Below are 26,714 nucleotides of genomic sequence, written 5' to 3'. Positions count from 1 at the left end.
GCCTGAATTTTTCAGAAGTTTGGCGGCAGCATGCCGGTTTTACCGGCAAGGCTACCGCCAAACCTATAATGAAGCCCATAGTACCTTCAGGTCTACAAATCTCCTTTAAGATAAAGTTCAGAAAAATGTTTAACCCACACTTGCTCAGAAATAGATCGAATTTGCTAAAATTGTTCTGACCATTTAGATTTAAATAATTCCCAGAACATCTTGTAATTATTGCTCATAATGAACCCCAACATTTTCCCGGTGTCATTTATCACCATCACAAACTTGTGGCTTTTCGCCAATTTTTAAATTTGTTTTTCAAGGATGCAATTACAATATTAACATCTCCCACATAACTTTTTTGAAGGCTTTTATTGCCAACAGGCAACAGTTTTTTTTTCTGTAAGCTAATTTCAGCGTCAAAGACTTGACATGACAGTTTGGACCTTTTAGCAAGACACGTAGCAGGAAATACAAATAAACCCCCCAAGACTGAATGTATACATGACACAAAACCTTGAGGTAAACCTATACCACTATCTTCGTTCTGCAAAAGGTCACCTATATGATGGTTAAAAGGAGACGCTATTGTTTTAGTCCATTTCACTGCATTGTTTCTTGGATTAATCTCTAGATCTGAAGCAAAATCTTGAGCACAGATCTGGTTCGTACCAGGCAGATTACAAATCACCCTACTGTAATCATTTAACTCTGTCTGCCTTATTTCCAAGCCCCTCCCACCCCTGCAACAAATCACCAGACATGAACATATAATCAAGAGGTGATTTCCCAAGTGAAGTTCGGTGGGACATCTCCTCTAAAATTGCCATTTAATAGTACCAGATCCCAAGCCTCTAATTCTTGAGTCACTAAGAAACCCCTATCACGACTTGAAGTCGAAGTACTTGCCCTGTAGGGCTACATATAGCAACGATCTTCCAAGCATTTTGCATTTAAATCACCCAGGATAATTACAGATGCACCTTCCTCCGGGAGTTCACCCGGCAGGATAAAGGAAAGCTAGGCCAGCATGTCCTCAGTACTTATACTTTCCGGGTTTGGGTACACATTCAGCAGCAAACACTTCCGTAATAGCCCCTAGACGTGCCTTTTCCACTCCAAGAGAGCCACAAGTATCTCATGTCAGTTTAAATGGACCTGCTGCACACTTATAACACAATTCCACTTAATTGCTGTCAGGACACCCTATAAGGTCGGCCCCTCAGACCGTGCAGGGCCTTGATGAACAACATCTCAAAACCTTCAATAACCGGGGTATCGATCAGCAGGGTCTCTTGTAGACAGATTATATCATATGATGTAAATAACCCCTGATTTCTCAAAATTCTTTTGAACCCTCTCGAGTTCAGGACACAATCACCAACTCATTCTTTCAAACCTCCCTATGTCAGTTTTGCCCTTGTAGGTCTGTTCTCCCCTCAATGGCCACACATAGATTGCACGTTCTACCTCACGTAGAACTTTAGGCCCATAATTGTTATAGGAGTCAGACAGCCCATTTTTCTTTACACCTTTGCCCTGCTGGCTGTCCCTCTCCTTTACGTCAATGCCTCTTACTCTGTCAAATGGCCCTCCTTCCATAACTTCAAAGCCAAGGGACAAAAGAACTTTGTATTCATCTAATATGGCATTCTTGCATTCTTGACAATTTGCAAATGTAAATGTATCCTGATTACATCAAGGCAATTTTCGTGTACAAACCCCCACAACTTTATTTCCCCCAGAGTCCACCAATCGTAAGCTTGGGATTAAAACAATTATTGAAAGAATGTAATTTATATTTAGGGGAGCCCAATGGGAGCTTTCAAAGAGATGACTCAGTTAAATGCAGTTCACCAACGCAGTTACATCATTAGATCAAATGGGTTCTCCTCTAGGCTTCTCAGGATTCCTTATCAAGTCGGTAGGTCGCACCTGAGATGGTGTAACCTCAAGCAAATTTACACATTTGGCCAAACCCAAACTCTTTTCCTCAATAGCATGGAATAAGGTATAGACCTTTCGCAAGCCTCATTGCACCACCATTTCTACTCTATCTGATTCTTCTTTGGCCGCTGATTTACTAAATAATGGGAAGAATTTCTGCTTCATAGCGACATTTTGTGCACACCCAACTTTATTATACTGTACTGGCTGTGAGCCGAAAGGTTTCCCATTTAAAAATTGCAGAGTATCATGCATTATCAGACAAAATTTGCCGGGGCCTGTCAGTGTCTCGCTAGCCATCTTGACTTACACAACTACAGGCCGTTTGGTCAAACTTTCTTCTAACATTTCGTCCTCTATGGGGTACACTGAAATATTACTTAGGTCAAAGGATGGGCCCTACTCCTCCAATGAACGCCTGTAGTTACTACATAAAAAATGTCCCTTTGGGAAGCCAATATCAGAGTTTTGCTGTACCCCTTTAGCTCCCATAACCTCTTCTCTCTCCACCAGTACCGTTTTATTATTGTTTTTGTTTCTTTTTGTTTTTAGTGCAGTGACCACCGAACTGAAACCAAAGCAGTATTCAACTGCAACCTGAGATTATTTAGGAATTTCCAAAAGGCCTTATTTTTGTGTTTGGGGGGGCATCTTATTATGTTTGACCTATTTCTAGTCTACCCTTCCCCCCACTAGGGCAGCATCAATATGGTTGCTACTTATGATATTCGCACCATCCCTACCCTCCATATGACATTGATCCAAACCCAGGGCAGACACTGATGGAAGGTAAACCTCAGTAGTACTCCCTCCTAGCCGTTCTCCCCCTCCAAGGCCAAAACAAGAGAAAGTACCCAGCCCGGAAAGTTCTAGTGCTGGCGGGCTGGGCTCAGCTAGTATTGCAGAGGTCCTTATGTTTAGAATTGTTGCAGTAATAAACCCTTCGAGGAAGTTCCCTTTTCCATTTAATCCTTCAAACGTCAGCTTAACCTTGCGTGATTCAAAGTTAAGGGATTTGTAACCTTTTTCTGTAGTATCTAGAAGCCGGGACAGGACCGGGAAGGACAGCTCATCCACAACTGTTGTGTCCAGCCCAGTAACAGGAGGCCTGAAAACATGCAGGGGTGAATCAGTTAAAGGATTTCCAATGGAATGAGCTGACTCCCCATTAGGCCGTAAGCCTTCATCTAAGCATGCATCCTCCAACCCTTGCTCTCTCCCACCCCCAGCTGGATATGGATTTAACACAGGAGAGCAGGTTGCATAACATGTTTCAATATTTAGGGGGACAGGCTGGTGGAGCATAATCTCTGTTAAAGCCTTGGCATGGGCAGGAGATTCCGGAATTACCCATTGATTAGATTTAAAGTCCAGAGAAAGTCTAACCCGTTTCACCAGCTCGTGGAAAATTAGCGGAGCCAACATTGATACATCAGAAACTAAGTCCACTTCCTGTCCAATTTCCAGAGGAACCATGCTCTGAATATTCTCCTCTATTCTTGATAGTACCTGATTGAATTTTCCAGTACATGCCACAAGTGTATCCCCACTTTAAAGAAGGCAACTCACTAAAGCAGACCCTTCCATTAGAAGCTCATTCGCTGTTAAAAACATTTTGTTTACCGCTGGTGGAGCACAGGCCATAGCCTTAGGTGGTGTACAAATACCAGGCAGGCCAATATCCACGCCCTTTGCGACCACCATGTTATTAACCACAGAAGGATTTGATGTTAAGGCTTTCACTGATGTTGGTAAAGGAACATTGGGGTGGACAGGTTTGTATATAACACCACCGCCATACTTCTCAAAGTAGCAACCATCAAAACAGTACACTCCCCAGCACCACAAATCACAAGTTAGGAGGGATACCACAGGAAACAATAGCTACTAAAGCAAAGGAGATTAATAGAGAAAAAAGTAGTCTGTAACAAGTCCTTTTGTAACACCACAGGATCATTCCACACAGGGCCATTAAATTGGAGCAGTCCAGTTAAGAACCAGGTAGCAAAAAGGTATACCGGTCAACGCGGAGGGAACCAGCAACCACCAGTATACAGGTCAACGCGGAGGGAACCAGCAACCACCATAAAGAAACTGAAACTGAGTTTGTGCAACCCAGTCATAGAATACAGTCACAATCTAATTGATCTCTGTCCCAAAGGGAGCAAACCCCACAGGCACAGAAATCCCGCAGATGGCGCACCATCCATCGCTAGTAAAAAAGAGCACAGGTTAGGGAAAATAAAGACACGGCAAGAGGTTGCAAGTCAATATCATACCCATGCCACTTTGAAGACAAGTGTCACTTGGACACAATCCAGTAGTTAAAACAAAGCATGTCCACCTCTCCACCGATGACTGCCAAGAATACACACCTCTGCGCAGCTCCGCGATTGCTAGAGTTTTTCAGACAAAGCGCCTCCTGCTGCCAGCCCCTGGACATCGGAGAGTGACAACAGACTGGAACAGCAGCAATCACATGAGACGGCACACCTCTGTGCAACTATGCGCCGCTCTGCAATTGTTAGAGTTTTTCAGACAAAGCTCCTCATGCTGGAAGCTTGGGACAACGAAGGAGAGTTAGAACAGACTGGAACAGCAGCAATCACACGAAAATTCACATCTCTGAATTGAGATGGATCAGTTTGCATCTAGCATTAAGTGACAATTTCTTAGTTTAACCCATCATATACAACCAGTCATCCTATGGAATCTCCACTTCAAGCTGATTTCCCCTCCTCCTCCTATTTATTCATTTATTTGATTTGTTTTCATTTGTATAGCGTGCACAAGCCCTGGGGCATCAGGGCGCTGATCTGGTTACATGGGGCCCATTGGGGAGGCCGATGCATAGTTAACATCATGAAGTTATCATACAGGCATACATACATAGAATAAATAAATACAGTAGGATAAAGATTAGGTGAACAGTTGTTTTGTTAGTGCTTAGCGGAATGCCCAATAGGATTCTTCAGCGCTCAGTGCCGGGGGCAGGGCATGCCAATGCTTCACGGCGAGGACTGGGAAGCTAGGAGTCTCACCCCCATATGGAATCTCGGAAATATGTTTTTGGTATATCTGTCCACGTAATAATCCAATAATCCCCAATCGTTGCTAAACAATGGGGATGCATGTAATGCTCTATAATTGAGCCTAAACAGAAATTTTGAATGAAGACGTAGCAAGGTAATAAAGCTCAGAAGAATAGAAGGTGAGCAGGTTAGTGGCAGGAGTCTACGGCATACTCACAGTCCTTTGTATCATTTTTAGTTTTGGCTATCGGGTGCCACACAATTGCTAACTATTAACTGTAACAATTATATTGGAGTACAGCTGGGAGGGAGATGCCATGTGAGGACAGACACACAGCTTGTGGGTGTTGTTTGGTTATTAAATCACAACCACCCATTGACTGCTCATGGCAATGCTAATGGCTATGGGCATTCCCAACCACTACCTGCCCTTCCCCACTAAAACACAACCTCCTTTAGATTTTATAGTAGCTCTATCAAGCCATATCATCCAACTTTGTCCTGACACTGTTATTTCTCAGCAGTCTGGCATCATTGCAGTTGTAAATGCATGTTTTTTGTTTTTTTTGTTTTTTGTGTTATTACTCAACATGATCTTATACAACTGAAATAAAACTCATCACATGCATTGCAAATCCTAGAATAGAGCAATAGTACTATTAATGCACATTAAATCAGATATCAATTAGTAATCAGGAGTCATCAACAGCATGATCTGCAAAGCTGCTAAAATATGTTGCGTTCGATCCAATTGTCTTAGAAATGGCATACTAGAATGTTATAACATCCGTAATTAAAGTATCGCTGTCCGCCCTCATCAGTGCTTGTTGGTAAAAGTCCTGAGCAAGTTTCCACCTAAATTCGACAAGTGCGTTTAATTATAGTTATAGATGTACCATTGGTATGTATTTTATGAAAAGCAGTTAGTGCAGTGTTCAGTCGTTTCAACGGAACTGAAGTGTTCCATCGCTGTGCTAGTTGAGAGTTGACACGTGAGGCATCACTCTTATTGTTTTTGCTGGTGCTTTTTGGTATTTGATTAAGAAAGATGTACTGGTTGCATATCTCGTGATTTAGCGAGTATTATTCCTAATTCAGTCATAATGACTGCGAAAGGAGCAGCTATAGGCAGACATTGCCATGTGTTTTCAACATATACCTCGAATGTACGTTATCTTCTCTTCTACCACCCTACCACCAGTATCTCTACCCCCACAAAAGAATCTGCATGCTCCCACCCTACCACCACTTTCTCTATCATCACCCTCTCACCCTACCACCACTCTCTCTATCCTCACCCAACCCCTCTCTTCCCCCACCCATCTACCCTACTTCAACACTCTCTATCCTCATCCACCCTCTCTACCCTGTCTGTCTACCCTCACCCACACACCCTACCACCACTTTCTCTACCCACAGTCTCTCTATCCCCACCCACCCTAACCCTGCTCTCTCTGCTCCCACCCACTTACCTTACTCCCACTCTCGCCAGCCTTACCCACCCTACCCCCACTATCTCTACCCCACCCACTTATACAACCCCCACTCTCTCTAACCCCACCCACTAGAACTCCACTCTCGCTACAACCACCCACCTATCCTATCCCCACTCTCGCTACCACACACACCTCATCACCACTCTCTCTAGCCCACCAACCCTACCCCCTATTTCTCTAATACCATCCATCCACACTACACCACTCTATCTACTGCCACCCACCCTACCCCCTCTCTCTACTCAACCCAACCCAACCCTCTCTCTCTATACAGCACCAACACACCCTAGCCACTCTAGCCCCTAACCACCCGCCCTACCCTATCTATTCCCCCATGCACCTACCCCACCCATCCTCCTCTATTCTCCCGCCCACTCACCCTTTCTCCTCTCGCTATGCCCTCTCATACTCATGCTTTATTTCTTACCATCTCACTGCCATCCTTTCTCGCTTATATTTCCTCTTGCTCAGCGATGGCACCCTCTATTAAAGGCTTCTTTCCTTGCTCTATTCCCCTTCTCATTCTCTTGCACGCCAGCACCCCTTATTGTGTCCGCCTTTGAACTTCGGCCGTCTCCTCTTTGCACTCTGGTGCCTAAAAATTCAAAATACAAAATGCAAAGAACAGCAGTCAACGCCAAAGCTGTTGGCGTTGCCAATGCTTGTTTGTCTCCTGTCCGTCCCAACTGCAGCTCTTCTTCTCTGTCTCTTACAAAATAATAAAGTTTGTAGCTCTTTTTTACCATGTCGTCTTTCTCCTTTGTCGATTCGTTGTACCCTCTCTGACCCTAAAACCTTTGTTTTCATGTATTGTCTCACAAGTAAAACTTCCCGTTCCCTATTTTGAACTTATCATCTAACCTTCCTCGTTGTGCTTTTTTCCTGTCTCTTGTTCTGTTTCATTCTTGCAGTCCCGCCCTGTCTCCAACTTTCTTTATTATTATTATTATTATTATTATTATTATTATTATTATTATTATTATTTAATTGAACCTGCAAACCACAATTTCTGTAAATCTTACCGTGCATTCTCTTCTATTCTTTCCCTTCATTGTTATTCTTTCATCTCTTTTCCAAGGGTTTCCAGTTAAACTCCCCCGCCCCCTCCGTGTTGGCACTGATTTCTGTCCTCATACTTCACAAAACACTTTAAAAAATCAATACCTGTTCTGTATATGCTCCAAATATTTTGCCCAAATCTAATCTTTAGTGGCAAGCGTTCACACCACAGGACACCGAAGAGAGACACAAACAAGTGTAGGAAGTTATTCCCAGATAAAACACATCGCTGCTGGGTCTATCTCGCTGCTCACGGAAAGCACATCCATCTTTCATGATGGCCGGGGGGCGCCTCTCAGGCGACCACCAGAGAGGGGACGCGCGGGGGGGGGGGCTTATTCTGACTTCATTCCCTGATGCAACCCAGGGTAAAAGACCATCACCTCTTGCCTGCACATTGGAAGGACGTGTGTGTATGTATTTGTTCTGCTGAGATATAATAATAATAATAATAATAATAATAATAGTAATAATTATAATGATAATAATAATCATTTGTTGGTTTGTCTATTGTATGTTGTGAGATGTTGTTTTACTTTCATTACACTTTCAATCCATTAAATGCTCTCACTTCCTGCTCCCATAGTTATATTTTGACAGGTGAGGATATACTCGATTAAAACCAACTCTAGCCCTGCCCCTTTTGGCTTGCCCAACATAGTTATGTTTTAAAAAAAGCCCTGATGTATGGGCTGGTTTGCTAAATAAACTATTCAAGAAGATGTCTTGCGATGGGAACATCCCTAAATCATGGAGGCCCCGAAAAGGACCATGTGTCACACTTTCCAAATATCGTCCATTCGCCATACTAGACGCCTTGAGTAAAGTTTACAGCAGTATTCTGTTGAGTGAGTTTAGGATGTGGGGAGAGAATACACTTCTAGCAAACTGGTTTTCAGAGAGGTCTGAGCACCTATTGTAATTGGGGCCTGATAGCTTGGTGCTATGGACACCGGGGGTTGCCGGGGAAATCCCGGTCTACTTGAGGGGCAGGGCTGACCATCCCCAAACCATGCAGACCATAGCCACTGTGCTGGCACGAGGGCCCGTAGCCTCTTGGCCTGCAGGCCTGCACTCACACGGTGTGGGACTGCAGGCCTAAATGAGACACAGACTCAGTCATTCCCTTAAGGGATCTGCAGCTGTCCTGAGGCACGTGCCTGCAGTTGCTCCTTTTATTAGCTTGGGCCATCTTACAAGGGCAATACACGTGGGAGGGCCACACATACCACTGCACCTCTTAAAGGGGCAACACACTTGGGAGGTTCACACACCACACTTCTCACAACATCTGAGTTCTGCAGCATCTAATATGCAATCCTTTAAACACCCCTTCCACCACTCTTAACCTTACCTTTTGTGCAGGCATTGCTGTATTGGTAAACGTGAGCTTGCTGCTGCGGGCCCTGGCTGCGTTGAGCTGGATTCAGCTGTTCCTCATTGACCAAAAGCCCTGCACTGTGTAGCAACTTACGGTCAGGTTGTTGCTCTGCCTTTTCCGTGTTGGGTTACCGCTAGTACAACCCATGAAGTGCGGCCCCGTTGGAGGGGGTCAACCCTGTAATCAACCTCTACAGTGTATGTTGCATGGACAGGACAGAAAGAGTAACGCTGCAAGGTAGCAGATGTAACCAGAGCTCATGTGGGGATGTGAAGCGAGGTAGCAGAGTTGAGATTGATCTAGGGGTGACCAAACTGAACTAAAGTGAAACCACATGGTGTTCTTACCCCTGTGCTGTGCTGAGCCCCGTTGAGCCCCCGTTGCATTTGCCCTCCCTTTGCTATTCCGTGTCCGCTGTGACTTGCCAAGTGTAAAGCCAGCGTTACTTTGGATCTGTGAGCTCACTTCTTTGACATAAACGCCTCACTCTGCACTCTATACTCTGATGTAGTTCCTGGACACACCCGCTCCTTTGAATACTTTGTGGCGATACCTACTGCACATCTGCCCTGCATTTGGTAGCTGTTTTTGTAGCTGGGTCCGGAACTTGGAGCCTAGTACATGTAGCCGTGGAATTCATTGGTGCTGTAGTGGACCACTCCTGGAAACGCTCAGACTCGATCCCTGTTTTTAAGATCTCCATCACTCTTATCCTAAGGATTTTGTCAGGGAGTGAGGAGACAGACTAGTAGAAGCTACTCAGGTGTTCCCCTTCACACTGCACCTATATATTTTGTGATATTTGTGTGATCTCTTTTGATCTTTTGTGTGTTACTCGATGGAACTACTCAAGGTGGGGAGGTGACAGAATAGTGAAAGCCTCTTATGGAGGGAAAAGGGGACGGGCGTTTCACACCCTATGGGTTGAGGCCCCCGGGCATGACCACTATTGAAGCTGCTGCGGGTCTTGAGGATTTTCACTGCAGAGAGCTCCAGGCTAATCCGGGCTCCAGGCTAACGGGAGAGTGGAGATTGGAGGAGAGGAGGCCACATGGTGAAGACCCTTGATTGACTCATCAACGCCTTAGGAGGTGAGTTGACAGGCAGTTGAAGCACCATATTGTTGTGATAGTGTGGCAGTGCCATGAGTCCAGACTGGGGACGCAATTAAACTCTGACACTAAAATGACTAATATGACGTCTAGTGGCTGCTACAAACCAAACAACATTGTTTCATTGCCCTTTCAACATGCTGTAACCCCGCCCGCCGTCCCTCCCACTGTGCTGCTATTCTTACCACTGGTCTCACCCAAACGAACAATCTTAATGGTTAAGAGAAAAAGCCCTACAATTCCCTCTGTACCTCTGCCAGCAGCAGCTACAACGAACATGTCAAAAACCCATCTAAACTCACTGGGGGACGCACATATCCTTATTAGTGAAATCAATGGCCGATATATATATTTTTTAAAGTTGCGAAACACCGATTCTGTCGTTTCACAACTTAAACACTATTAGTATCCCGGTACAACATGCCAGGATACTAATAGCAATAAACCCCTCACTAGGAGGAGGCATTACCACATCAGGTAATTCCCTTGGGCTTTGCTAAGGCCCTCACTTCGCTCGGGCATCTAACTGTGGCCCTGGGGCATTATCAGATGTGTTAATACCCCCCAGCTACAATACAATCTGGTCACAACACATATTCTACTGTACCTCTCCCCATGCACTATGCTCCATGAAACCCAGAACTGCTTGGGTGTACACATTTCACAGTGCTGTTACAGGCATTACTAGTGGTAGATGTGTGCTATTTGGCAAATCCTAAACACAGCTTGGCATGGTTTTCTGAACTAAGCTTTTTCTCCCACCTGCTTTTTATTTTTTTCTTTTCTGATCTTGTGAATGGGTTTTGACTTTCATTTGAGGCTGCCATGAAACATTTATTGAATTTGCATACGATAAAATACATTCATTGAGAATTTCACACATAACTTTCAGTTGTATGTTGTATTCAAAATGGAAAACAGTTCTTCCAGGAAGCAAGAGCACACAATCTGGTGTTATTTGGGATTAGGGCTGATATAAGGAGCAGAAAGACATGGTCAAAGTCAGCGGTAGTTTATGTAGGTGAGGGGTTAACAGTATTCTCTGGCAGGCTGTGTTCGAGGTGGGAGAGACTCATAGCAGTCACCAAGTAGGCAGTCGTGTACGTAGTAAGGGAATGCAGCAATCACGTAATAGGTTCTGGTCTAGTTAGGAAAGGGCATTTTAGCAGTCCCCAGCAGGCTGTGGTCTAGTGGGTGGGGGGAGTCCTAGCAGACATCTAGCAGGCTGTGGTCTATTTAGGACAGGGGTATAGCAGTCACCCACCCAGCAGGCTGTGGACTAAGTGGGCAGGGTCTTAGCAGGCACACAGTAGGCTGTGGTCTAGATTGGAGGGGGGGGGGTTAAAATACTCACCTTGCAGGCTGTGGTCTCAGTGGGTGGTCATTGAAGGCACCTAGCAGGCTGATGTCTTGGTAGGGGTGCATAACAGTTACCCAGCAGAGTGTGTTCTAGGTATGGGAGGGGCCATAGTAGTCACCCTGTAGTCAATGGACTAGATGGGGAAGGGGATCATAACAGTGAGGCATAGATAGGGGAGGAGGTCATAGCAGTCCACCAGCAGGCTGCCATCTAGGTAGAGGATGCAACATAGCATTTGCCAAGCAGGCTGTGGTCTGGGTACAGGAATGGTTTGTAGTAGTGAACCACTAGGCTGTGGTCTAAGTAGGGAGAGGAGTTAAAACAGTCAATCCGCATGATATAGGCTAGGCAGGGGAGGGGGCCACAATACTCACCCAATCGGCTATGGTATAGGTAGGGATGGGGGTCATAGCAATCACCCAGTAGTCTGTTGTCTAGGTAGCAGAGGAGGTCGCAACAGTCAGCCAGCAGACTGGGGTCTAGGTAGGGCAAGAGGTCAAAACAGTCAAACAGCAGGCTATGATCTAGGTAGAGGAGGTGGCATAGCATTCACCAAACAGACTATGGTGTAAGTGGAGGAGTGGGTTGTAGTAGTTAACCACTAGAATGTGGTCTATGTCTGGGAGAAAGGTTAAAGCAGTCACTCAGCAGAATGTACTCTAGGCAGGGGATGGGGTAATAGCAGTCACCCTATTGGATATGGTGTAAGTAGGGCTGTGGGACATAGCAGTCACCCAGCAGGCGGTGGTGTAGGGGGTGGGGGCAGGTCACAGCAGTCACTAAGTAGGCTATGTTGAAAGTAGGAGAGGAGGCCATAGAAGTCACCCAGCGTGTTGTGGACTAGATAGGAGAGGGGACCAGATAAGTCAACCATTAGGCTATGGTCTAGGTAGTGGAGGGGCCTAGCAGTAACCTAGCAGGTTGTGGACTAGGGAGAGAGGGCGAAACAACAGCCACTCAGCATGATGTGGTCTACGTTGGGAAAGGGAGCATAGCAGTCACCCAGCAGGCTTTGGTAAATGGGGGGGGCATAGCAGTCACCCAGAAGGCTGTTGTCTATGTGGGGTAAGTACATCAGTCACCCAGCAGATTGTGATCTAGGTAAGGAAGAGACCATAGCGGTCATGCAGCAGGCTATGGGCTCTGTGGGGCAGGCACTCACAGCAATCACTCAAACTGTGGCTTAGGTAGGGGAGGAGGGTACAGCAGTCAACCAGCAGGCTTTGGTTTAGGTGGAGGGGCCATAGCCGTCACCCAGCATGCTGTGGTCTTGGTGGGGGGTTTCATAGCAGGCACCCAGCATGTCGCGGTCAGGCTTGGGGATGTTAGAAGAGCAGCACCCCAGTCGCCTTTCATCTATGCTTTCATTTTACGTGACAAAAGTCTGAAAAAAGTAATTGTTTTTAAACTTCAGTCTGTTGTATTCTAAAACTACAATATAACCACACAGGGCCCCACAGATGTTTTAGTTCTAGTTGTGTTAACTGAAAAGCCTTGTCGTCAGCAGCCGTAAACTAAATAGATCAACATGAAATACTACACAATACAGAGCCATTTCATTGTCTGAAGCACTTGTGTATAGGCGCGTTATAAATGCCATATCATATCATAAATAACATTGAATTTTCTGTTCAAATATTTCTTATGAAATCTAGCATGCAATTTATCGAAGGCTGTCTGCCTGTACGAGCACATAAATGGCCTCATCACAAGTTGGGGCGGCAGCCCTTAAATGTGACGGTAATGCTATTACCGCCACATTTAAGGGTCCACCCAATCACTAGTCTGGCAGCATTTATATAGGGCTACAAACCCTCAGGCACCTGAGCGCTGCTTACCCACGTTGTGTGGTGCTGATTTATCGACCTCGGAAGGATGAAAGGCTGAGTTTGGCACTGCCGGGTTTCAAACCTGCATCCGCAGGCTCTGCACGGATGTCAAAGCGAGCGATCTACTCGCTGTGCTATCTGACCAGCTTAACACCCATTTGTGGGCGCAATTAGCGTGGCACTATTAGGGCGTGCATATTGCACCGAAAATGCTGCATTGGGTCCAATGGACCCAATGGGGAATGAGGAATACCCATTACCGCCCAACCCTTATTAGCGCCGGACCAGTTGGCGGTAATGCTATTAGCCTGGGTGGATACCGCCAGGATACCGCCAAACTCGTGATGAGGTGGGTCCATAGTGTTTTCTTTATCCACTATGATTAATGTCTGTTAGTAAGGAATGAATATGTCTCATAATAGACTAGTAACAGTCTTGTGGTAATAGGATACTGTACACACCATTAAAATAGAGCCCACATAAAAATTCAGAGGACTGTGGGTGCTACGATGGAGTGCAAGGTTTACATTTTTGAGTGGGGTTTGGTAGAAAAGGGGGAAGAAACAAGTGGATCATTTTAGGGTGTTGTCCATGTTTTTTATCCTACACGTGTGTTAGTTAAACTGCTAGATAGCATTGGGGGCTCTCAAGATACGATGCCTATTAATTATTTAGTTATGTTGCCAGCAAATTTAAGAAGAACCACACAGGTGCACAGAGTTATGAAATGGATACTTGTCAACTTATACCACATACGTCTTCATCTCCTTGATCCTGGACAAAGGCCTGGAGTGGACACTGCATCCAGGAGAGCTGACCTATCACTGTCTTTTTGACAGAGCTGTGAGCTACCTGGAAGTGGTACAGGGTGGGAGTTGCAGAGTGCCCTTCCTAATGCCTGTAATCCAACCGCAATACTGGTGATTTAGCTACTGAAGATGGGGACGATGGTGATGTATATATGCCCTACTCACAAAGATGCGTCCTATGTTGCAGTTATATATGTGGACAGAGGAAGAAGTTTCGGGTGCCAAAAAGATCACTTTGGTTACAATTCACGTAAACCTCTGGACATGTCAATATAGGGCATGACCAGACAAACGCTCCTTGTCGAATCCCATAAGTCAGTGGAGTCAGGCATGGCACCCCAAAGAATCAGAAGTAACTTCCAGAAACCATGTGGAGCCGATTGTGGTGCTCCTGGGTCATGTGCAGCAGGACGGGCCCTTTGTGGCAAAAGGCACAGAACACTCTTGAATTGAGATCAGGATTAGTAAAATATGCACTGTGCTAAACAGCCCTCCGGATGATCCCGTATGCCAGCAGGGATCCCTGTGTGCACTCACTAGATTAAATAGAGAATCTAGAGTGCCTTTTGGATCAGCAGAGCCACAGCACTAGCACTGCGGCCAAGCACTATAAAACACAGGAACAGAGCTGAGTGAGGAAGGCAGGATTCAATCTGAAACAAAGATGGCTCGAGAGGCGTATGAAGCCTCAGGATGCCATGGTCCCACATCCAATGGGGTCAATTAAACAATTGAGACATCTTGGAGTTCCATGCAACAGATAGCAGAATCTTACCGACGTGGGGCAATGCCAGTGTGGCCCATGAGAGGAAAGGCCTATGAAAGGCTGGAGCAAAAAACATACCAGGACAACTCGCAATGCAACCAGACACCTGAAATGCTGAGGGGTGTACGGAGGCTGAGAGGTCTGATGGCAAAGGTCAGGCGCCGAAGAAAGCTGAACAAGCTAGCAGTGCTTGATAAGCTTGAAATCTTGAGCAAACTAGTGACCCTTAGTCAACCGGGAAGCCTGGGGGCTGGAAAGCCTGATGCACTTTAAAGACCTGGGACTACTGGTCAGTGAGCTGGGCCCTATATCAATGGAGGTAGTGCTAGGTACTGCATCCCTGGACACTGTGCTGGGTGCTATACCCCTACAGAGTGCAAAAGGCACTATATCCATGAAGAGAGACCTGGAACTAGATTGCTAAGCAGTGAGCTGAGCACTGGATCCCTGAAGGTTGAACTGGCATATATCTCCTGGATTAGAAAAAAGGGAGCCAGGCAGCATAACTCTGGGTGGGTTACAAATATTTGTGGATGCTATAACACTGAGCATGATGGGCACTATATCCCTTTCATTGTGATTAAGGCAAAGATGTGTACTGGGCACTGTATCCGGAGACTACATCTGAAAAACAGATTCAGAGGAAACCATTATCCCAATCAGGAAGAGAACCCTGACATCTTATATTGTAGCACATGCTGGAACTTTTTTATTAAGCAGTTCCAAGCTAGGAGCACACTTTTGGGTTGTAGATAAACCCCCATACCCAATAGGCCCAATAGGACTTTATCTCATCCTTATCCTGACACATAAACAGTGTGAAAACTCACACGTTTGTGGGATGTGTGTTGTGGGTCGATCGTCATTACAAAGTGACTCTTTTGGGCTTTAGAAGCATGACACTCTCGCTCTCCTAAGAGAGGAATATTTGTAAGGTGTGGTACACAATAGTCTTTGTATACAAAAAGGCTTTTGGGGGTACAGCCACCAATTATGGGTGTGAAAATGGCCAATTCTCCATGTAATGTTATGTTAACTTTCTAATAATATATTCTTCCCAAAGCCCAATACAGTTTAGTCGAGGGATGAAACCTGCCACAAAATAACTTAACTGTGCTGACTTTGTCTCTTCAAGCGGGACATTCTCTTGCCTGTGGTGCCCGATTTTACTGACAGAGGGATCAGAATGTAGCAATGTGCTTCAATGAGACGATCAAGCGCACTTATAAAACACATAATGTAGTTTAAATTCAAAAGGAATAGGCCTAAACCTGTGAAATTGATTGTGAAATGTAGTTGAAGTGTGTAACAACAGAATTAAAAGTAGTTGAACTCAATTCCTATTAGCCCCCACTCACTCAAAGCCCTGCTATTGTGTGCTATTGGACTTTAAGAAAGGTGCTCAAAAAGCCTTTACATTTAAGAGACACATGTTAGGATTTTAAATGTGTAGCACCTTACCCATTTTTATTAAAACTGACATGTTGGTTGGCCAATTCCCTGGATGCTCAGAGAACCATTGGCACACACGTCTCTAAAATGAATGAATTTTGCTAAAATAATGTAACCATTATATGACTGTGAAGGAGGTAGACTTTTGATTCAAGTCGGAAAAACATTGTTACTGCTGACTTACATGAAGGTTCCTTTAACTAAACTATTATAGAAACTAAGGAACTATTCCACAAACTGTGTTTAGCTAACCTTAGTGAAATTAGAAATATTTCTTATGTTTCTCGAAACATGTTGCTGGAATACAATCGTTGTAAATGGTAGAATTTGTATTACCCTCTTTTTAATCCACGAGGCAGGACTAAGCTATTAGGAATTTCAAAATGTTTGATAAAAGCAAGGCAGATGGCTCGGCTACCTGTAAGAGGATATCAGCAAACATCACCTTAGGGAGCATCCCTCAAACACCTTAGAAAGCACAACATTGTGTTCAAAATTACCAGAGGGCAACACTCTCCATCAGAAATCTGGGGTCTGCCCCCCATAAGTGTTGTTTCAGATTTATACTTCTCTAGCCGAGTTTGTGCTGTTTCACATTATGTTCATGTGTATCATTATGTCACAGCATTTCCTGGTGTGCTTCTCAATCCTTGACACCCCTCCCCACTTGACAAACTTACTTCACTTGTTGCCCAACATGCCTCTCCTACTTTTGCTCCGTCACCCACATTGGTTTCCAAACTGACTACCACTCTCATCCTTTTTAAGGTGCTATTTAATTCCGGCTGGTTTCTGGGCTAATAGCACATATACACAAGCTGCATGCGTTAAGAAATACAGGTTAGTGGTCAGATATGCATGTAAAGGATGGTTTGAGAGGTGGGGCGCAATGGTGTTGTGACAAAATGACTATTGCTCTGCAGGAGTACAGTCAGGAGAAGGGACTTAAGCATCTACACAGTACCCACTTTGCTACAGATCAACAGTGATCCAAATCGTAGAGATGAAACAGGCAAAATCAAGAGCTATACCTTCTTCCCTTTTGTGGTAATGTGGGCCGAAGGCAGAATATACTAAGAGTGGTGTAATTATGATAACAGCAGAAACCCAAACAGCAGTATTACAATGACCACAAAATAAAAGAATGCAAATCAATGTTCTAAAAAACATAAATATACTTTAAATAAACAAACCAGTATGCAATAAAATCTCTCTCGCTCTATATAACAATTCGGTATGTTTCCAGACTCAGCTGATGCAATTTATCAGTTTTAGGTTGTCCTCTGCTGCTCAAATAGCAAAGTGCACCCAGTTCTACCACAGCTAACATTTCATCAAACAGAATGAGCATGGTTCTACGTGGTCACCTTCACCTCCCACTATCGCAAACATTTGAGAGTTACTTCTTGCCACCCCCACCTCTCTTCACACAGGGAACAGTGATTCCATTGTCAATGAACAGTTAATTATCGTCTCAAGGTTTCAGTCTCTAAAGGGCGAAACACTGTAGGACAAATGCCTCCTCACAAGATAAAACTGAATGTAGGTGTTGTAATTATGCTACTACGCAATCTTGTGCCATTGGTGGGACTCTGCAATGGAACACAATCGACAATTACACGTCTACAAAGACACATCATAGAGGGCGGTGTGATCAGTGGAACACACCAAGAGACCCATGTGATAGGTAGAACTTAGAGACTGTTCTTTTACCGCACATACCTTTCATTCCATCTGATACATTTATCCTCTTCAATGACCATTAATAAGTCACATGGACCTACGCCCCCTTCGTTGCAATAAATTAACTTTAAAAAGCATGTCTTTAGAAAAAGGAGGAAAAGGGAGACTTAACGGTCATGAACAGTCTCTGGTTATCACCTGTACTTTTTCAGTCTGAGCAAGTTATTCCATGTGGGCACTGCTCTGTTACTGACCAGCAGGTCACTCTGGTGTGTTCTTTGAACATTTTGAGAAATGTCTTACATCGGAGGCACTGTAGTGCTCACAATTGATGATTCTTGGGGATGTTAATGTGTGGTGTCATGACTCTGGTAGTACAGATTGGCTAAGGCTGAATGAAATAATGACTGGGCACAATCTATCATCTTTGACTTCCTCTACTATACACAACTTGGGCCACTGTTTGGATATTGTACTACACAGAGGGTTGAACATTTGCCATTTAAATAATATGCCAGTTAGTTGGTCTGATCATATGGTTGTGATGTTTTCTATTATTCCTGACCATGTAAACATGCATAACAATATCTATTCAAACGTAGTGATGTTCTGCAGTAAAACAATCCCTTGATGCTATTACAGAATCTCAACTAGAAGCAGGTCTACTACCATTCACAGCCATAAAAGCCAGAACAGACTGCAAAAAATACTATCAGACTAATATTGCATCACTGAAGAATTGTTGTGATACTAGGGCACCTCTGAATCTACAAACCAAAATAAAAATAAAAGTAATGCCTGGTTTTTGGAAACCTTGAACGAATTAAAGCAGAATTATTGAAGGAAAGAAAAAAATGGCAGACAATCAATGACACATCGTCTCACCATGATGCTAGAGAGGTATTGGTGAGATATAAAAAAGGATTTGCCGAAGCAAATTCGCTTTTTCTCCAAATTCAAATTACCTCCTCAGAATGTTGCTCAAAGGAGTTATTTGCCACAATTAAGAACCTTTCCTTTCCATTGTGTGCATCATCTAAATTAATTCCATCTTGTATCTAAGCTAATAAGTTTAATGTGTTTTTTAACAACAAGGTTAATACTATTTGTAGGAACATTGATTCTCAACCCATTGACACAATAATGCCTTATCTGAGCATGGATTGCTTAAATGTACCCATTCCTACCTCTTTCACTTTTTCCTTCTCACAGTACATTCAGAGGATATCGAAGCCCTGATTCTTAAATTGAAACCTACTAATCATGACTACAACCCTATTCCGGTTTATCTGGCAGTCCAACATTTGTCTTCTCTTAAATCCTTTCTGATGGTTTTGTGAATGCCTCCTTAAACCAGGGGCTGGTGCCACAGGAGCTAAAGAAGACAGTCCTTAAGCCTCTGCTAAAAAAAAAAAAACACCCCAAGTCCATCAGATTTTGGGAAATGATCGGCCTCTTGCGGGCATACCACACAGCTGCAGACCTATCTGGAGGAAAATGCCATCTTAGACATCTTCCAGTCTGGTTTCCGGCCTGGTCACAGGACTAAGATTGCCTTGGTGGCTGCATAGGATGACATTTTAAAGGCCTTTGACATGGTAGACTTTGGCCTACTAATGAAGAGACTCTCGACAGTCACCTGGGTTTTGGAGGACAATTTGAAATGGTTCTCTTCTTTTCTGGAACACAGGACCCCTGTAGTAAAACTTGGAGTCCCTTACTCTGATGACTTGCAAGTCCTCTGCAGAGTTCCACAGGGGCCATCACTGTCCCCTATACTGCTTAATGTTTAATGTGTATCTTTAGTGTTTGATGGAATTTTTACCAGGTTTAATCTGGAGTATCATTACTATGCAGATGATACGCAAATTTAACTTAGATTGAAATCTGTCCCAGAAGCAATAGACTGTTTCCTAGCTTGTGCTAGTGCCATAAAATATGAGATGACTGAAGCAAGTTCAGCTTAATCCTAATAAAACTGAGGTGATAGTTTTCGGCCCAAAAAATCTTCGGAAGGACTATCATGCCAGGTATTCCTGTCCAGCCATCTTCGATGCAGATACTACCGTGTCCAGTAAAGTAGAAAATCTTGGGTGCCTCTGGCAAGCATCGTTAGACTATAATGCTCCAGTCTCAGAGACAGTTAAAGCTGTTTTTACCAACTTAGGTTACTGAAACCAATTTTACCATTCATCCCAGAACTGGATCGAGCGGTGAACGTGAGAACCATGGTAAATTCCAGGCTTGATTACTGTGGGACTCTTCTTCTGGGTGCCCCAGAAAGTCAATTACATTGCCTGCAGGTTACCCAGAATGCTGCCATCAGATTGGTTTATAATCTTTTGAAAATGGCTTCCATCTCCACATATTGGAGGAGATTGCACTGGCTGGCAGTCCACAAAAAGATCAAACTTAGAACACTTTGCTTGATCTATAAATGTATTCAGGGAACGGCACCTAAATATTTGATATCCAAGATTCAGTTCTATCAGCCCTCTCGAGCATTGCGCTCATCCAGCCAAAATTTGTTAGCTGTCCCCCTTTCTCATTTCGTCACCCGGGGAGATTGTTGTTTTTCCATCAAAGCTCCTCGCCTTTGGAACTCACTCCCAGCTGAGTTACGGAATATTCCTTCCATTTCAGTCTTCTGTTCTAAGCTGATAAAACCTTAACATTGAGCAAGCATAATAACATCTATGCCTCGATGCATGATCTCTGCTTGGCTCTGGAAGGATTTGCGTGTTACAAATGTTAAATCAATCAATCAATCAATCAATCAATCAATCGACATCCCCAAACGTGGACCAGTGGGTCTGGACCTCTCAAAAGTATTTTATTGTCTTCTTGGTGCTTTGAAAGCTTCAAACTAGGTTCCTCGGTGTGGTTTTTTTGTGTCGACAGAGTTTGAGTGAGGCGAGTCATGTTGATCCAGGTGTCTTGTTCGAGTCAAGATGGGGTTCAAGTGAAGCTTGGTGCGGTTTTAACCAGTGTCAGAATGGTGCTGTCTGAAGGGTCCACCAGAGTTGGTTCCAAGGGCAAGCTGGTTCAAGACAATGCGTGCTATTGGCTCCAATCGGCAAGTCACACAATGCTTCCCTAATTTCGAGTCCTGGTCAAGTTGATAAAAAAATCCTGGTGGTTTGAGGTGATGCTCAAAGACAAGACGGATCGAAAGGTTCCTCAGTGATGAGCTTTTGTTCGAGCTGATGCTGAGATGAAAAAGGATGGTGCAATTGCGGTGTAGTAGTTTGATAGATGCAAGCAGCGGTTTGAGGTTCATTGGGAGTGCCAAAGGTGGTACCTTGGGTCCTGTGTGATTGAGAAGTTTTGAACACAGTTGACTTGGCTCGAAGGATTGTCTGAAGTGGTGGAAAATAGGATTCCAGCTGCTTTGGGTTTCTCTAGGTGCTGGGGGTTTCCACCCCATGGGCTTGGGTACATGGTAAACCTTTTTATGCTTCAATCCCAATCCAGAGAATTTAGCTGGCACCTGAAGGAGTCCTTCACTTCCCATGAGGAGCCTTTTTTCCAGTGCAGCTGGCAGAGGAGTATGCATTGGGAAAAACAGTACACCCTGGATATAATTAGGGGGCAAAGCTAGACTCTGCCTTGTAAGCACATGACTTTGGAATGGACTGCCCTCCTAATAGAGGTGAATTCCTGTCTTGATGTAACTCCAAAATGAATTCAGGAAGGCGCAGGAGACCCCTTCCTTTTAAAGGTTAAAGGCAGGGCTTTAAGTGGGCCGGGTCCTGCCGGGGCTGGGCCCCGGCAGGCTCCGAAATTTCGTTTTGAGGCGGGGCCCTGCCGGGGCCCACTAATCTCCCCGGGCAGCCCCGGCCACTACACGAAAAGGCATTTTTTTCTACAGCCTGAAGCTCTCGCTCGTGTGCGAGAGCTTCAGGCTTCAGAAAAAAATGCCTTTCAGCTATAATGGTGGCGCCGCACCTGCGAGGCATCCCTTTAATCAAGGGATGCACGTGGGCCGGCGCCACCATTATGGAGAAACGTGAGGCCGCTGGAAGCAGAGGCCTTGCTTTCTAAATACTGAAGCTCCCGCCTCACCCTGTCAGCCTTAATGGTGACGCTGCCCCTCCCCAGCTGGCGAGGGGCAACAACACCATTAAGGCTGAATAGGCGAGGCGCTGTCCCCTGCCAGGCAAGCCTATCCAAAATAAATGCCGAGATCAGCACCCTCTCCCCAGTAGGGGAGAGGGTGCTAATCTCTACAAAAGGCTGCCTGGCAGGGGTGCTAGTAGCCCATTGAGCCGGGGCTCGTCAAGGGGGCGTGGCCTAACGGCCCATCAAGACCCCATTGTTAGGCCACGCCCCCTCGATGGGCCCCGGCTCGATTTGTAGTGCCACTTAAGGCACTGGTTAAAGGGTACATGCGATTTGACAAAAGCACAACTGCTGTGACAAACCCAATCCTTGTCACTGTGACCTTTGCCTTCTTTTATCATACCCAGAATGTATTTTGTTCTACAGGAAGTAAAGGAGACAGACTTGGAGGAGAGCCCAACAGAAAAATAGGATGTCAAACCCCTCCTCAGTTTCCCTCTGTCCTTTCTGGCTACTATAACCCTATTCCCTTTTCAAGCCTGCAGATTTAAAGGCCCTTTGTTATCCAACACTCTGGTGTGAGGTTGGCCTTTGTTATGGGTGTGTCTCTTTTAAGTATGGTTATCTGAGATCTCCAGGCGAGAGCTCCTGTGCTTGAGGGCAGGTGTTACTCACCCTTCCAGAGAATCGAAGGAGACAGCATTCCAGACTATTGATCATTGCTGAGGTGTAGACAGGCAGTCTACCCATGAGTTCACATATCCTCTCTATAGCTCACCTGAGCTCGCAGGGTTGTCATTTGCATGATACCAATTTGATGTGGCTTTAATAATTGTGTGCACTATCAGCCACCATACCAAAACCAGTTATGGATTATCTTTAGAGGTTACACTGCCACCACATGGGTAGGGCCCCAGTTGTGACATTTAGAATCAGAGGTGCAGCAGTTAAATGCAACCTCTGTCTGCAGTGATTTTGGATGACATCACCTGCTAAAAAGGGGATATATGATCTTGGAACCTCCCCTGTGCAACTGGATAATAGGTGCAGCAGATGTCAGGAGTTGGATACAGCTGGGTACATGTGTTTACTGTGCTTTTGGCATGGAGCTTTATGAAGAGTAATTACTTAGATTCTCCTTATAAGAAAAGTTAGAAAGCTCCTAGCCCGGAATTGCTATTACAGTTTCTGCCAACACTAAGTCAAGATATAGAATGAGCAATGACAGAGTCTCTGGGTGGACACCTTAGATAGTATTATATTAGGTAATTAAAATAAAAAAAAACTTGTGAAGACAAAATACACAACCTGTGATTTCACAAAGCTCACGATCCCTGCCAAAGGGATCCCAAATCAGAACATCAAAGGGGATAACTTAGCGCAGAAGCCTCTTGACACGGGATACATCAGAACTGTGCTTACAGGATAGAGTGGAAAACATGGCATTCACACAAATGCAGGAAAAGCAGAACACCACACCTAAAGTTCAATAGGGAAATAAGGGAAAATAGCATGGGGAAAACCAGGAACAGACTGCAGGAGGGAGTCAAGGAATAGGAGCAGGGGAAACAAAATGACAAACCCAAACCACCTGTGCCAAGATCTGTAACCTGACCATTGCAAGTGGTGTTAAGAACTCTCTCAGCCTTCAGTGGGAGGCCCACAAGGGCGGAAGCTCTAAGAACCTCTTTAAGACCAAAGGAAACTGGGGACAGCTGAGATGGCTCCAATTACTGTCCTCTCTCCAAGTGCCTGTTTGTACTTGATCAGTACCCACTTACATCACCCCATACATCTTGAAATACATGCTTGTGAAGTTCTCCCTGTTGATTTCAGACCCAGCGTAAAAACAAAAGGAGACAATCAGCAAGAGCACAGCCTACCAGCATACCACGTGACCAAGTGCCCAGCGCTTGTGTCACTGAACCTTCAGAGCGAGAAAGATCCTAACAATTTTGTGAATGCTGGGCCTGCCGTGCAGTGCTCGCCAGCAGCAGGGCATGCAGCAACGAGGCTGCAAAAGAATTCCTAGACCACCAGGAACTTGATGAAATGATCAAACCACACCAGAGACTACACCTAAACTGAGGGTAGCCTCACCACAAACCCCTAACCTGAACTTAGACATTACACAACTTGGGCCTCCATTGCTGCCTCACAGTGGTCCCTCTTGGAGATAAGGGGTAGGGTTTAACACCTTTTTTAAAAGCTTCTCTGTATGAAACACATTAAGAGGGGGTAAGGCAGGGTCATATTGGGGTAGGTCAGGCAGCCAATCAGAGGATCGGGAGCGGGATAAGGCAGCACCCAGACAAAGGAAGGTGTGAGTTATTTGGATGAGTTCCATTGCTCTGTTTGTGTGCCTTCTGTGCTGTCATGGTTTCCCCATGCTCTGTTAGGCCTGTGCCGGAGCAGAGAGTGTCTTTTTAGAGCCAAGACAGTTGGCTTTGACTATGTTTCTTTAAAGTACTTTGTGTGCTTTGTTAGCGTGTCCAAAACAACTCAGACAACAAATTGCAATCAATTTCGGGAGATAATGCTGACAAATAACATGGTCATTCTCCTTTAGATTCATTCATAATTGTATAGCGTGATTGTTTGCATATTTGCCCGTCACTTTATCAGAGGTAGGCCTTCCAAAATGAACCTTTAGTGTTTGTGCTTTACTGCAAAATGGATTTGCACACCTGCAAGGTACAGCAAGTGGGGTGTTGAGGCATGGGGTGGGATCCTTCACAGCCGATGAATCAACTTGTGATGCAAACATTCTGCTTTAAACAGGTGTATTATACACCTTAAATGAACTTGGGGTTTGGGTACATTGGGTAATTCTATGTTGGTTGAGCAACGCAGTCTGTCTGTCCATCCTTCTTCCTTCGACGGTCGAGCAAATGTCACTCACAGCCATTAGGTTTCAACTGTCACTTGCACTTCTTCCTTAGCCCGCTTGGATCTTCAGTTGCTGTCGTCATTATGCTGAGAACCTTAGGTGATCCTACATACCTCCATTGCACGTTGGGTCCGAGTTTGCTCCAAGACTTGCCACTTTTGTGTCACGTTACTTCAGATCTCATTGAGACTAAGGTCCATTACTTAGGCACCATAGAATATTAGTGACAGAATCTTCCCCAGTATTTTCAAGCACAGGCTAGACAAAAGCTCCTTTCACAGGATCTCTCTACTTGATTTTTTAGCTTCCTGAACTCGTTTCCCTTCTATTCCATTTCCTCTCTCTTCTTCCTCCCTGATGCCCCACTACATTTGGTTCTTAATCACTTGCCCTGCTATCTTCTCTTTTCTTTCTCCCCCTCTGGGTTCTCCCTCTCACCCATACTTCGTTCTTTAAAAAAGCTGCCACAGTGCACCCACTCTGGTTAGCTGTTCCTATCTCTCAAAAACACACTTTCAAGCTCAGAAAAGCTCTGTTAGGGTGTGTATTAGGTTGGAATGCAAGCACATTAAAGTACAATTAATGTGAGATAGCTGCAGGCACAGCAGTGAGTGGGTGTTGGGACAGGCTATTGTCACTCAAGTTTTGTGAATGTTGGGTAGTTAGAAAGAGGAATGATGCATAAAGATCATTCTCTATGTGATGACTGCAAGGAGCTACTATTTCCTGCATTTTCTTTCAGAATGTTCTTAGTTTAAAACCCAAATATTGTTGAAGCTTGCATTAATTTGCATACTGGTAATGGTAGCCTTCTATTTAGGACACGTAAAACAAAGCTACAATCATACCCTTTTTGCTCAACATGCTACTATTAGGATTTATATATTGTCGGCTTATTTTATCATGTGATCTGAACACATCTCCAGTCACCTCTATTGAACAGAATGCTATTTTAATTAGAGGAAATAACTGACAGTTTGCCTAGAATCAAGTCATCAGCATGTAAACCACCTGCACACAGTGGGTCCCATAATAGTTGTCTCTCTAATGGATCAGCCCACCATAAGTACATTCTGATGCACAAGCAGAGGTGTTAACAAAGTTTAACAAATTATCTAAAAACACAGTCCTTGATGCTTCAGACATTTGTGGTGACAAAGGACATGGTTATATTTGTAAACATTTTCAGTTATTGGGATTTTTACGGGGTAGAGACATGCCTGGTTGGTGATAGGTGTCAAAGTGAGGGTCAGAGCGATAGGATAAGCAACGCTTCACTGGTTATGGGTCTTTTTAAATACACAGAAAAAACGCTTGCTATGCGTAGGTCCATGGATCATAGGAAACCTAAACTGGAAAAAAGGGTGGCTTAGGAGTGATTTCAACCTCCCCTCTCCCCAAAAGCTCTTCCTTTTTCATTGGGCAACTAAAAGGTGTGACAGAGTCAGGGTCATGACCCTGTAGGAGCGGGGCAGGGACCCTTTGCCGACCTGGGGTAGATAACCTACCAAGGTATGGTTATGTTTATTTGTAAAGCCCCAATACACAAAACAAGTGTTTCAAAGCGCTCAAGGAGGGCGGGAACGAGGTGGAAAAAAACAACAGTCATTCAGAGCCTTTGAATTTCTGAATGATACAAGTCTGCACAGGCAGAATACGTGCATATAATATAATTAACAGTGTAGATAACAGCAAATAGGTCTGACAACGATTCTGCAGTTTTTCCAAGTGCATTGAGGTGCCACCATGCAAGGAGGAGAGATACGGAAGATAAATAAATGATCTTCCAGGCATTGAACGTTCAGATCGTGCAAGTGCACAGATGATGCAGCAGGGGTGCCGGAGACA

This window comes from Ambystoma mexicanum, chromosome 10 (assembly GCF_040938575.1).
Source record: "Ambystoma mexicanum isolate Mex_15411 chromosome 10, UKY_AmexF1_1, whole genome shotgun sequence".
Lineage (NCBI taxonomy): Eukaryota > Metazoa > Chordata > Amphibia > Caudata > Ambystomatidae > Ambystoma > Ambystoma mexicanum.
Note: the sequence above shows the minus strand (reverse complement) of the source record.